The 12807-nt window shown below is 51.4% G+C and overlaps 1 pseudogene; it reads left to right on the plus strand.

Moving 5' to 3' along the window:
• On the plus strand, positions 1-2475 carry LOC147956802 (uncharacterized; annotated as a pseudogene).
• The last annotated feature ends 10332 nt before the right edge of the window (positions 2476-12807 follow it).

Raw genomic sequence — 12807 nt, forward strand, 5'->3', positions numbered from 1 at the left:
ATGGCCGGAAGCGGAGCGGCGCCGCAGCCAGCCAAGAAGGCCGCTCCCGGTCCTGTGGGACGGGGCGGGATAGCTCCGCCGCCGGCGGTGGCCGCTGGACGAGGAGGCCCGATGGCCCCGAGGCCGCCGGCGGGCGAGGGCGCCACTCAGGGCAACCCGAGGCGAGGTGCTGGCCCCGTGGGCGCGAGACCTCCGGGGCAAGTGCCCGTCCAGTCGGCCGCTGGTCGGGGCGGTTTGAGGCCCCCGGCGTAGGGCGCTGCACCTCCTGCTCTACCGGCTGCAGGTCGCCGAGGGCTTCGGCCTGTTGTGCCGAGCGCGGCCGGTGTGGCTTCGGCTGGCTGCGGTGGAGGGCCTCGGCCTGTTGGGGGCCTGCCGGCGTCCTCGGGCAATCAACATCGGGCTGCTCCTCCGCCCCATTACGTTGCGAGGCCGGCGCAAAGCCGAACCGGTCCGTCTCAGACTAATAACAGAGAGTCCCATGATCCGCCCCGAGGCCAGTGGGGGGATGATGGGTATGATGCATATGGTGACGGACAGCACCGAGGATCTTCTTCTACGGGAGGAGGTCGTGGATATGCCTGGCAAAGCGACGGGTTGGCTGAGAGACCGTTTCTCGGCCCGGCAGGTTGTTTTGTTGAGGGGGCATCCGGCCCGGATAACCGTCAGAGAGGAGGCTTTCGTGGCCATCGTGGTGGTCGGGGTGGGGGTCGTGGGAGATTTCGCCGACCGCGCCCGCCTCGGGCAGTTGATCCTGCGGCATCTACAGTGGAGCCTGGCCATACTGCCACTGAGCTTCCTCCCCAGGCGATGGAGGTGGTGAACGCCTTGGCCAGTGTTGAGGTTCCTGAGGCTGGGACGGTGGATGAGACTACCGACAGGTCTGATGCCGAGAGGGCGTCCAAATATGCGCGTAAGAAGGAGAGGATGATTTGCTACCGTTGTGGTGAGAAGGGCCACTTCATTGCTGAGTGTGTGGCCCAGCTGTGTGAGTCGTGTGGCAAGCCTGCACATGACTCCGGGGAGTGCCCGTTGTTGCGTGACCTGCCCCCGACGCTGAATATTTATGGAGTCTATTGTGTTGAGCTCATGTTTTTTGAGTCCCTGGCGGCGAGAGAGGTCCCGGAAGATATCCTGAGCTTGACTACTGGGACTGTGAAAGCGACCCAGGGCGTGGTGACCGAGGCACAGATCGTGAGGAGGCTTCAGGAGCTGGTTCCCGGGGATTTTAGATGGGAATTGGTGCCTATCGAGGACAGGGTTTTTAAGGTTGATTTCCCTACTGTGGAGGATTTGCAGAAATTGTTGAGCTTTGGCTTGTGTAGAGTCCCCGGTACTACGTGTATCTTGGAGTTCCACGAGTGGAAGCAGGTTGAGCCTAAGGGAAAGCCGCTCACGCAGGTCTGGTTGCGGTTTTTAGGGGCTCCATCTAAGCCTTTGCAGGATGCTCGAGTGGTGGCCAGTATGGGCATCATGGTTGGGAAGACAGAACAAGTGGATATGGCTTTCACACGTGCCCATGGGGTGGCCCGGATTTTAGTGAGTGTTCTGGATATTGAGTTCGTGCCTGATAAGGTCAACTGGACCTATAGGGGAGAGGTGTTCCCGCTTGAGATCGAGTTCGAGGACACTGATCTATTTGCTGATGCGGTTAATCGTAACGATGTTGACATGCACGACAGAGATGGCAATACGGGGGCCAAGGGGTCACCGTCAGATGAGCCCACGCGAGAGGGGCCTAACGGTTCTCACCCAGCTCAGTCGCCTGGGGATGGGACCGGGGTTGAGCCTGCAGCATCACCAACGGTGCCCATGACTACTCTGCGTTTTGGGTCCTTTGAGCCAGCCTCGGCACCTCCCAGACTATGGAGTGCCCGGGTAGATTCTGATGATTACCTTGAGCACACGCTCCCTCCATTGGAGTTCGAGGGGGATGATTGCTTGTCTGCTGGACGGCCGACGAGGACTTTGGTCAGGGCTACGGTGAGGAGGCCGGAGGGTGCTTCTCTTGCCCTGGCGTCTCACGTGGACGCGACTCCGGTGTCGGCGACTGCGTGCGCGATGAGTTGTGGGGGAGGGGGTTCGGGGCAGGTGGCCCCGTCTTCTCCCACCCCCATCCCGACCTCGGTGGCGTCGGTGACGCCGGCCCCGAGGGGGTCAGCCGGTGCTGGGAGAGGGAGCCCGAGGCAGGCGGCCTCGGCTCCTGCTACTCCGATGGTGGCGGTAACCACCGAGGCAGCAGCTGCGTTGGGGGGGTGCTGGGGCAGGAGGCCCTGGCTCCTCCTTCTTCCCCGACGGTCAGGAGGACTGCTTCTCCCTCGCCGATGGCTCAGCCGTCTGAGCCGGCGGCTGGGGTGGGAGAAGGGCGCGGGCAGGTGGCCCCCGTTATCCCTTCTTCGCTCTCACCCATGGCCGGGGGCCCTGGTGTGGGGCACCCGTCTGAGGGGATCGGGAGCCCGCCGACGCCTTCTCTGGTAACCTCGGTAGACCCTTTGAGGGACTCTGTGCCAGGTTTCACTAGGGACGAGGTTGTCGCGTTTGGCGGGATCCCGAACCCTATCTCCGCGGGGAGACGGATGAGTGCTCGCATCCTCGACATCCCCGAGGTTGACGATATGCAGCAGCGGTGCGCTATGAGGGCGGCCAAGCTTCAGGAAGCTGCTTTATCTTCTGGTATGTCCGTCAACTTATCTAATTCCTTATTGCATTTTTCTAATGAAGAGATTATAAATAATGCAAACCAATTAGGAGTTTCACTAGGTGATATAGATAGTGAGATTACCAATTCGGTGAATGATCTATTAGATTTGGAGGCGGAACGTGCCTTAGAGGTTATTCGTAATCTTGCAGCAGTTATGTAACACCCCGGATGTAACTTCCCTATTTGTACTCCAACTCTTGCCGTTTCCGGCGTTAAGTTATATTTATTTCTCGGGTTTGGGTCTTTGTCTCCGTGTGTTGTTTTCGTTTTCATGCATCTCATATCATGTCATCATGTGCATTGCATTTGCATACGTGTTCGTCTCATGCATTCAAGCATTTTCCCCGTTGCCCGTTTTGCATTCCGGCGCTTCGTTCTCCTCCGGTGGTCATTTCTAGCTTTCTTTCGTGTGTGGGGATTAAACATTTTCGGATTGGACCGAGACTTGTCATGCGGTCTTGGGTTACTACTGGTAGACCGCCTGTCAAGTTTTGTGCCATTTGGACTCCGTTTGATACTCCAACGGTTAACCGAGGGACCGAAAAGGCCTCGTGTGTGTTGCAGCCCAACACCCCTCCAATTTGGCCCAAAACCCACCAAACTCTGCTCCATGTCCTAGAGCGTTCGATCACGATCGCGTGGCCGAAAACCACACCTCATTTGGACTCTCCTAACTCCACTTATGCCTATATATACACCCCTCCATTTTCGGATCTCTCCCTCTCCCCGAAACCCTAAAAAATCCTTCGCGCGCCGGCCGGACACGTCCGTCCCCGGCCGGACACGTCCGACTTAACCCGCCGCCGCCACGTGTCCGCCTCCCGTTGGCCGCGCCGCCGCCCCACATCCCCGCCGGCCCGGGAGCCCAAGGCCGGCCCCCGAGGCCCGCCCCGCCGCCCGCGCCTCCATCTCCCTCCTCGCCGGCCGCCTCCCTCCGCCTCAGCCGCGCTGGTGCCGCCCATCGCCGGTCTTATGGATATGTGACCATTTGGAGAGGAATGCATTCGTTCATTTTGTTCGGATGTGAAGACTATATGTTGCAATTTTCATTCCATTGGATTCAACTTCAATATTTATCTGTCTATGTGCTAATGGTGGTCAACCTCTTCAGAATGGCTCCCGCTAAGAGCACCAGTCAGAACCAGAATCAAGATCCGCCACCACCTCCACCTCCTCCAGAGGCATGGCAAGCTGTGATGGCCGCAACCAATGCAAACACTCAGCTGATCATGCAAATTCTTCAAGAGCGCAATCAAGGCAGTCAAAGGGAATCAAGGCAGCAATCAGAGTCACTTTGCTACACTCAACCAGTTCCTTGCTAACGGGCCAAAGACTTTCAGTAATTGTGTGGAGGCAACCGATGCTGACGATTGGCTTGTGGATCTGTGTAAGCATTTCGAGTGCAGTAACGTCAGGCCCGAGGATTTTGTCAAGTTCGCTTCCTTCCAACTCAAAGATCAAGTTGCAGAATGGTTCCAGCAGTACAAGGAATCCAGAGGTGGACGTGTTATCACTTGGGATGATTTCCGTCGAGATTTCCGAGCTCATCATATTCCGCAGAGCGTGGTTGAAAGCAAGCGTGAGGAATTCCGCAATCTGAAGCAGGGTTCTTTGTCTGTCTATGACTACAACAAATTGTTCCAGAAGCTTGCCCGCTTTGCCAAGCAGGACGTGCCTGATGAGAAGAGCATGATATATCAGTTCAGGGGTGGTCTCAGAGAAGATATTCAGCTCGCTCTTGTTCTCTTCGAGCCCTTGAGATACGATGAGTTCTACAACATGGCACTGAAGCAAGAGGCTGCTCAGTTGAGGTGTGATGCTTCCAGGAAGCGAGTCAGAGATGTTACTCCTTCTTCCTCTACTCAAGTGGCCAAGCAGCAGAAGTTTTGGCTTCCTCCTCCTCCGTTCCATCAGCCGTATCAGCAGAAGAGCAAAGGTGGCAGTGGTTCTTCCCACCCACCCAACCCTGGCTTTCAGAACAAGACTTCGTCTCAAGCTCCAAGATCGAGTGCTCCGTATCACCGTCCGCTTTCAGAGGTCACGTGCAACAAGTGCCAACAGAAGGGTCACTATGCCAACAAGTGTCTCAACCAGAGGCGTCTCCCTCCTCCTCCTCCTGTCAGATCGGCAAGTACAGCTGTGGTCAAGCATAACCCCAAATCCGCCAAGGTCAATTTGATGAATGCAGCTCAGGCAGAGGACTCGTCAGATGTGATCATGGGTAACCTTCCTGTTAATGATATTCCTGCTAAAGTTCTTTTTGACACGGGTGCATCGCATTGTTTCATCTCGAGGCCATTTGTTTCTAAGCACGAGTTGCCTTTGCAAGATTTGCCTAGACAGTTATCTGTGGTTTCTCCGGGTAAATTTATGAATGCAAGCGCGTTTGCCCCAGATGTTTCTATCACATTGGGCGATTGCAAGTTTCTCTCTTCTCCGGTGGTTCTTGATAACTCGGATATTGATCTTATTCTCGGAATGGATTAGCTTTCTAAGCACAAGGCACATCTTGATTGTGCTGCCAGGCAGATTCAATTGACTCATTCGTCTGAGGATGTAATTGTCTTTGCCGCTCGGGATAATACTATCCGTCTGTTTTCTCTCAATGAGAAGGGTGAATTGGATGCCATCTCTCAAATTCCTGTCGTTTGCGAATATCAAGACGTCTTTCCAGAAGAGCTCCCAGGAATGCCTCCGCACCGGCCAGTGGAATTCATTATTGAACTTGAGCCTGGCACGGAACCTATGTGCAAACGTCCTTACAAGCTCGGACCTGAAGAGTTGAAGGAGCTGAAGAAGCAACTCGATGAGCAAGAAAGAATGGGTCTCATCCGGCCTAGTTCTTCTCCGTGGGGTTGTGGTGTTCTTTTTGTGAAGAAGAAGGATGGAACGGACCGACTTTGTGTTGATTACCGTCCGGTGAACAAGAAGACCATCAAGAACAAATACCCACTTCCCAACATCAATGAGCTGTTCGAACAACTCAAAGGTGCCCAAGTATTCTCCAAGCTTGATCTCCGTATGGGTTATCACCGGATTCGCATTCGTGAAGAAGATATTCCCAAGACAGCATTCAGAACAAGCTTTGGCTCATATGAATACACTGTCATGTCTTTTGGCCTCGCCAACGCTCCTCCGACGTTCTCTCGCATGATGAATTTCATCTTCAACGCCTACACCAATGACTTCGTTTTGGTCTATCTCGACGACATTCTGGTTTTCTCGAAGAACAAGGAAGATCATGCCAAGCACTTGCGTTTGGTTCTTGATAAGCTCAGGGAACATCAGTTCTACGCCAAGTTCTCCAAGTGTGAATTTTGGCTCGATGAGGTTCTTTATCTTGGTCATATCATCTCTGCCAAGGGCATTTCCGTGAATCCTGAGAAGGTGTCTGCAATTGTGAATTGGGAACCTCCTCAGAACGTGAAGCAACTCCGCAGTTTTCTCGGTCTCGCAAGCTATTGCCGAAGATTCGTTGAAAACTTTTCTAAGATCGCGAAGCCTCTCTCAAATCTTCTTCAGAAGCACGTCAAGTATGTTTGGTCTCCGGAGTGTGATATTGCTTTCAACACTTTGAAAGAGAAATTGATCACTGCCCCAGTTCTGACTCCACCTGATGAATCCAAGCCGTACGAGGTCTTTTGTGATGCCTCTCTCTAAGGTCTTGGCGCAGTATTGATGCAAGAGAAGAAAGTTGTTGCTTATACATCTCGCCAGTTGAAGCCTAATGAGAAGAACTACCCCACTCATGATCTCGAGTTGGCGGCAGTTGTGCATGCTCTTTTGACTTGGAGACATCTTCTATTGGGAAGAAAAGTGGACATTTTCACTGATCACAAGAGTCTCAAGTACATCTTCACTCAGCCTAATCTCAACCTCAGGCAAACTCGATGGGTCAAAATGATTCAAGAGTATAATCCGAGTATTGAGTATACTCCAGGCAAGGCCAATGTGATTACTGACGCTTTGAGCAGAAAGGCCTACTGCAACAGTCTGATTCTTAAGCCTTATCAACCCGAGCTTTGTGAAGCTTTCCGCAAACTTAATCTGCAAGTTGTTCCTCAAGGTTTCCTCGCCAACCTTCAAGTCTCTCCTACCTTAGAAGACCAGATTCGCCAAGCCCAGCTTCTTAATGCTATGGTGAAAAAGGTGAAGATTGGGATTGCCAAGAGTCAGTCCAAGTACAAGTGCTACCGCCTTGATGACAAGGACACTCTCTTCTTCGAGGATCGTATTGTTGTGCCCAAAGGTGAACTTCGTAAAGTGATCATGAACGAGGCTCACAATTCTCTCCTCTCCATCCACCCTGGGAGTACGAAGATGTATCAGGACCTCAAGCAAGCTTATTGGTGGACTCGAATGAAGCGCGAGATCGCTCAATTCGTGAATGAATGTGATGTCTGCAGAAGAGTGAAGGCAGAACACCAAAGGCCAGCTGGTCTCCTCCAACCTCTTGCCATTCCAGAATGGAAGTTTGACCACATTGAAATGGACTTCGTGACTGGGTTTCCAAAGTCCAAGCGTGGCAATGATGCTATATTTGTTGTCATCGATAAGCTCACCAAGGTGGCTCACTTTCTGGCTATCAAAGAGTCGATCACTACAGCTCAATTGGCGGAACTCTATACCTCTCGCATTGTCTCTCTGCACGGTATTCCTCAAGTGATCTCTTCAGACCGTGGCAGTATCTTTACCTCCAAGTTTTGGGATTCTTTTCAGAAGGCCATGGGTACCAACATTCGCTTCAGCACAGCTTTCCATCCTCAAACAAGCGGTCAAGTCGAGCGTGTCAACCAGATTCTTGAAGATATGCTCAGGGCTTGTGTGATCTCCTTCGGCATGAAGTGGGAGGACTGCCTTCCTTATGATGAATTCTCATACAACAACAGTTTTCAAGCAAGTTCGGGCAAGGCCCCATTTGAAATTCTGTATGGCAGGAAGTGCCGTACCCCTCTCAACTGGTCTGAAACCGGTGAACGTCAGCTGCTGGGTAATGACTTAATCACAGAAGCAGAAGAAATGTGCAAAGTCATTCGTGATAACCTCAAAGCAGCCCAATCCCGCCAGAAGAGCTACTATGATAGTAAGCACCGTGATTTGGCTTTCGAGATCGGAGATCATGTTTACCTCCGCGTCTCTCCTATGAAAGGTACTCGTCGCTTCGGTATCAAAGGGAAGCTTGCCCCTAGATACGTGGGACCTTTCAAGATTGCCAGCAAGAGAGGCGACCTCGCCAATCAACTCGAGCTTCCTTCAAACTTCGCAAATGTTCATGATGTGTTCCACGTCTCTCAGCTTCGAAAGTGCTTCAAGACTCCTGACCGCACCGTCAACTTCGAGGACATTGAGCTCCAAGAAGATCTCTCCTATCGTGAGCACCCAATTGCTATTCTTGAAGAGACTGAATGCAAGACTCGCAACAAGTCAATCAAATTTCTCAAAGTCAAGTGGTCACACCATTCCGACCGTGAAGCTACCTGGGAACGCGAGGATCACCTCCGTTCTGAGTACCCGGAGTTCTTTCAGTCCTAGATCTCGGGACGAGATCTTTTCGTAGTGGTGGAGTGTTGTAACACCCCGGATGTAACTTCCCTATTTGTACTCCAACTCTTGCCGTTTCCGGCGTTAAGTTATATTTATTTCTCGGGTTCGGGTCTTTGTCTCCGTGTGTTGTTTTCGTTTTCATGCATCTCATATCATGTCATCATGTGCATTGCATTTGCATACGTGTTCGTCTCATACATTCGAGCATTTTCCCCGTTGCCCGTTTTGCATTCCGGCGCTTCGTTTTCCTCCGGTGGTCATTTCTAGCTTTCTTTCGTGTGTGGGTATTAAACATTTCTGGATTGGACCGAGACTTGTCATGCGGTCTTGGGTTACTACCGGTAGACCGTCTGTCAAGTTTTGTGCCATTTGGACTTCGTTTGATACTCCAACGGTTAACCGAGGGACCGAAAAGGCCTCGTGTGTGTTGCAGCCCAACACCCCTCCAATTTGGCCCAAACCCACCAAACTCTGCTCCATGTCCTAGAGCGTTCGATCACGATCGCGTGGCCGAAAACCGCACCTCATTTGGACTCTCCTAGCTCCACTTATGCCTATATATACACCCCTCCATTTTCGGATCTCTCCCTCTCCCCGAAACCCTAAAAAATCCTCCGCGCGCCGGCCGGGCACGTCCGTCCCCGGCCGGACACGTCCGACTTAACCCGCCGCCGCCACGTGTCCGCCTCCCGCTGGCCGCGCCGCCGCCCCACATCCCCGCCGGCCCGGGAGCCCAAGGCCGGCCCCCGAGGCCCGCCCCGCCGCCCGCGCCTCCATCTCCCTCCTCGCCGGCCGCCTCCCTCCTCCTCAGCCGCGCCGGCGCCACCCATCGCCGGTCTTTGCCACCTCCGCAGCCACGCCGAGCGTCGCCGGCCAGCTCCGCCGCCACGCCGAGCCTCGCCGCCGCCCTCACCCCTCGCCGCCGTCGCCTCCCCGCGGCCCGAGGCCGGATCCGGCGCTCGGCCTCCTCCTCGGCCTCCACTCCGGCGAGCTCGCCGGCCGATCATCCTCGAAACCCGCGCCGATGAACAGTGCGCTACAGTGCCAGATCCAGATCTAACCCGACGGTTGACTTTTTCCCTCCGAACCCTAAATTTTTATGCATACTTTGACCTGCCGTAACTTTGCATCCGTAGCTCCGTTTTGGACATATAGTATATCATAATGTTCGTCTCGACGAGTACATAATTTCATTCCATTGCATCATTTTCATTTGAGTTCATCTTGATGCCCGAAATGCTGTTAGAAGGAGGCTTCGTGAGTTAATTGTTAGATCTGCTAGTTCATCTTAGACTTTTGTCATTTTTGCCACGATTATCGTGTGCATGATATGCCTGTGAGTCCTTCATATGTTTTGTTAAGCATTTTGTGTTCTTTCTATAGGTGCAACCCCTGCATTTTTAGGATGTGTGTGGTGACTTGTGCAAGCTTGCAAAGAGAGGCACCCGGGAAATCTGTTTTCAGGGACTTAGTTGTTTTCACTAAGTCTGGGAATGTTTAGTTCATGATGCCATATGTTCAGCTTGTTTCCTAGTGATCCATGCCTCTTGTGAGGACGATCAGTAAAGGGGTTTTGTTAATCATGTTCTGCTCTATCCATCCATATCCATCCATGTCTTTTTTTGCAATTATATAGCACCCTAGCTTGAGTCAATCGAGCTCTACTTTTGCTTCATTGTGAATCTGGGCAGATCGTCAACTCGTTTGCGATTTTGCCGGTGCTATTGTAGTTGATCCGTGCTTGTCATGCCATTGTTCTTGCCATATCTAGCTAGCATTTTGTGCCTTCTTAATGGATATATGCTTGCCTTGCCATGACTTGCACCGTAGCGAGTGCATCGAGCTCGTTAACATGCCTTCGTGAGTTATATTTCAGCATGTCTCAGTTTTCACTAAGTCTGAAAACTGATTGTGTTTTTAGCTATGTTCGTGTGCTCGTTAGTATATTTTGTGAACCCTTTTGGCCCCAGGTCACTTTGGGACTTTTGTTAAGCTTGTTGAGTAGCTCCATGCCATATTCTTACTTGTCTTAATCAGGTCATGTATCATGTTGTTTTGCTGCTCCGAAGAGGGCTTCGTGCTCTGAAATTTCAGACTAGTGTTAATTTCACTAAGTCTGAAATCTGTTTTGCATTTGCGTTTTGCCATGCTTGTTTGAACCTCTTAATGGATGAATTGGCCGTGGCTCAGTGCTAGTCTTTTGTTAAGAATCTTGTGTGCATCCCTGCCATGTATTTTTTTGTCATGTTTGGTGGCTATAGCATGTTCATCTCATTGCATTTAGGTGCCTACTTGCTGTAAACCGCAGACCGGTGTCATTCTTAAAACGCTTGCCATTTCCAAACCGTAACTCCGATTCCGATGATCTTTATATCGTTTTCAAGCGATTTCATCCCATCTTTCCAATGGCACACTTGGAATTCAAATTTGAGGCCAGGTCCATGCATTTCCTATCATATCTTGCATTTTGCATCCCGCATCGCATCCCGCATAGCATGTCATCATTTCATCATATTGCTTGGTCTTGCACGTGGTTGATTGTATCCTTGTTGCTTGTTTGTCTTGTTGGGTAGAGCCGGGAGACGAGTTCTCTACCGAGGAGCCCGTTGAGTTTGCTTGTGAGGATCCAGTCAACTCTGACAACTGTGCAGGCAAGATGATCATACCCTCGAAATCACTACTATCTTTGCTATGCTAGTTTGCTCGCTCTTGCTATGCCAATGCTACGGTGCCTACCTTTTGCTTGTCAGCCTCCCAATTGCCATGTCAACCTCTAACCCACCTTGTCCTAGCAAACCGTTGATTGGCTATGTTACCGCTTTGCTCAGCCCCTCTTATAGCGTTGCTAGTTGCAGGTGAAGATTGGAGGCCGTTCCTTGTTGGAACATCATTTATTTACTTGTTGGGATATCATTATATTGCTATGTTATCTTAATGCATCTATATACTTGGTAAAGGGTGGAAGGCTCGGCCTCTCGCCTAGTGTTTTGTTCCACTCTTGCCGCCCTAGTTTCCGTCATATCGGTGTTATGTTCCCGGATTTTGCGTTCCTTACGCGGTTGGGTTATAATGGGAACCCTTTGATAGTTCGCCTTGATTAAAGCTTTTTCAGCAATGCCCAACATTGGTCTTCCCATTTGCCACCTAGCCTTTTTCTTTCCCTTGGGTTCTGCAGACTCAAGGGTCATCTTATTTTAACCCCCCCCGGGCCAGTGCTCCTCTGAGTGTTGGTCCCACTGAGCGATGTCCGAGGCTACCAGGGGCAACTCTGGGCTGGCTTACCCGACGTCTGGCTCATCTGAGTGTGCCCTGAGAAAGAGATAGTGTGCCATGAGAAAGAGATATGTGCAGCTCCTATCGGGATTTGTCGGCACATTCGGGCGGTGTTGCTGGACTTGTTTTAACCTGGTCGGAATGTCTTGTTGTACCGGGATACCGAGTCTGATCGGAGTGTATCGGGTGGAGGTCTATTCCTTCGTTGATCGTGAGAGCTTGTCATGGGCTAAGTTGGGACTCCCCTGCAGGGATTGAACTTTCGAAAGCCGTGCCCGCGATTATGGGCAGATGGGAGTTTGTTAATGTCCGGTTGTAGATAACTTGAACCTTAATTTAATTAAAATGAATCAACCGTGTGTGTTACCGTGATGGCCCCTTTCCGGCTGAGTCCGGGAAGTGGACACGGTGTTGGAGTAATGCTTGTGCAGGTTGTTCCCCTAGATTCTCGCTCGTGCTTCGCCTTCTCTTCTCGCTCTCTTTTGCGTATTAGTTAGCCACCATATATGCTAGTCGCTTGCTGCAGCTCCACATATATTTGCCTTACCCTTCCTATAAGCTTAAATAGTTTTGATCGCGAGGGTGCGAGATTGCTGAGTCCCTGTGGCTCACAGATACTATAACTCCAGATGCAGGTCCAGGTGATTCCGCTCCAGGTGACGATTACGAGCTCAAGTGGGAGTTCGACGAGGACTCTCTGCGTTACTACGTGTCTTTTCCTGATGATCAGTAGTGGTGCCTAGTTGGGGTTCGATTCAGGGCCTTGTCGCATGTTGGGTTCTTTTCTATTTTGGCGCCGTAGTCGGGCCATGAGTGTTTGTCTGATGGATGTTATTTATGTACTCTGATGTGACGTGGAGAGTGTAAGCCAACTATGTATCTCCCCTTTTATTATATATATTACATGGGATGTTGTGATGATTTCCTAACTTGCGACATTGCTTTCAATGCGGTTATGTCTCTAAGTCGTGCCTCGACACGTGGGTGCTATAGCCGCATCGAGGGCGTTACAAGTTAAACCTATGAATGATGATGAGATTGATGTGTTAGGGGTTAGAGTGCTTGATAATCTGTGTGCGGATCTAGCACCCCCCAATCATGATTCTGAGGAAGATGATGTACCCCTAGAGAAGGAGGCTAGCAATATATGTGAACTCGGTTATGAGGACCGGGTGACTGAGCCTAGTAAACCTAAGCGTAAGTGGAAACGGAAGATCTATCCAGATTCCGCAGTTCGTAGGAGTGCTAGGACTCGAGTTACTAAAAAATTCCATGATGAACTATGAGAGGAA

Source organism: Triticum urartu, chromosome 7A (genome assembly GCF_056163025.1).
Source record: "Triticum urartu cultivar PI428250 chromosome 7A, HENAU_Tu73, whole genome shotgun sequence".
Classification (NCBI taxonomy): domain Eukaryota; kingdom Viridiplantae; phylum Streptophyta; class Magnoliopsida; order Poales; family Poaceae; genus Triticum; species Triticum urartu.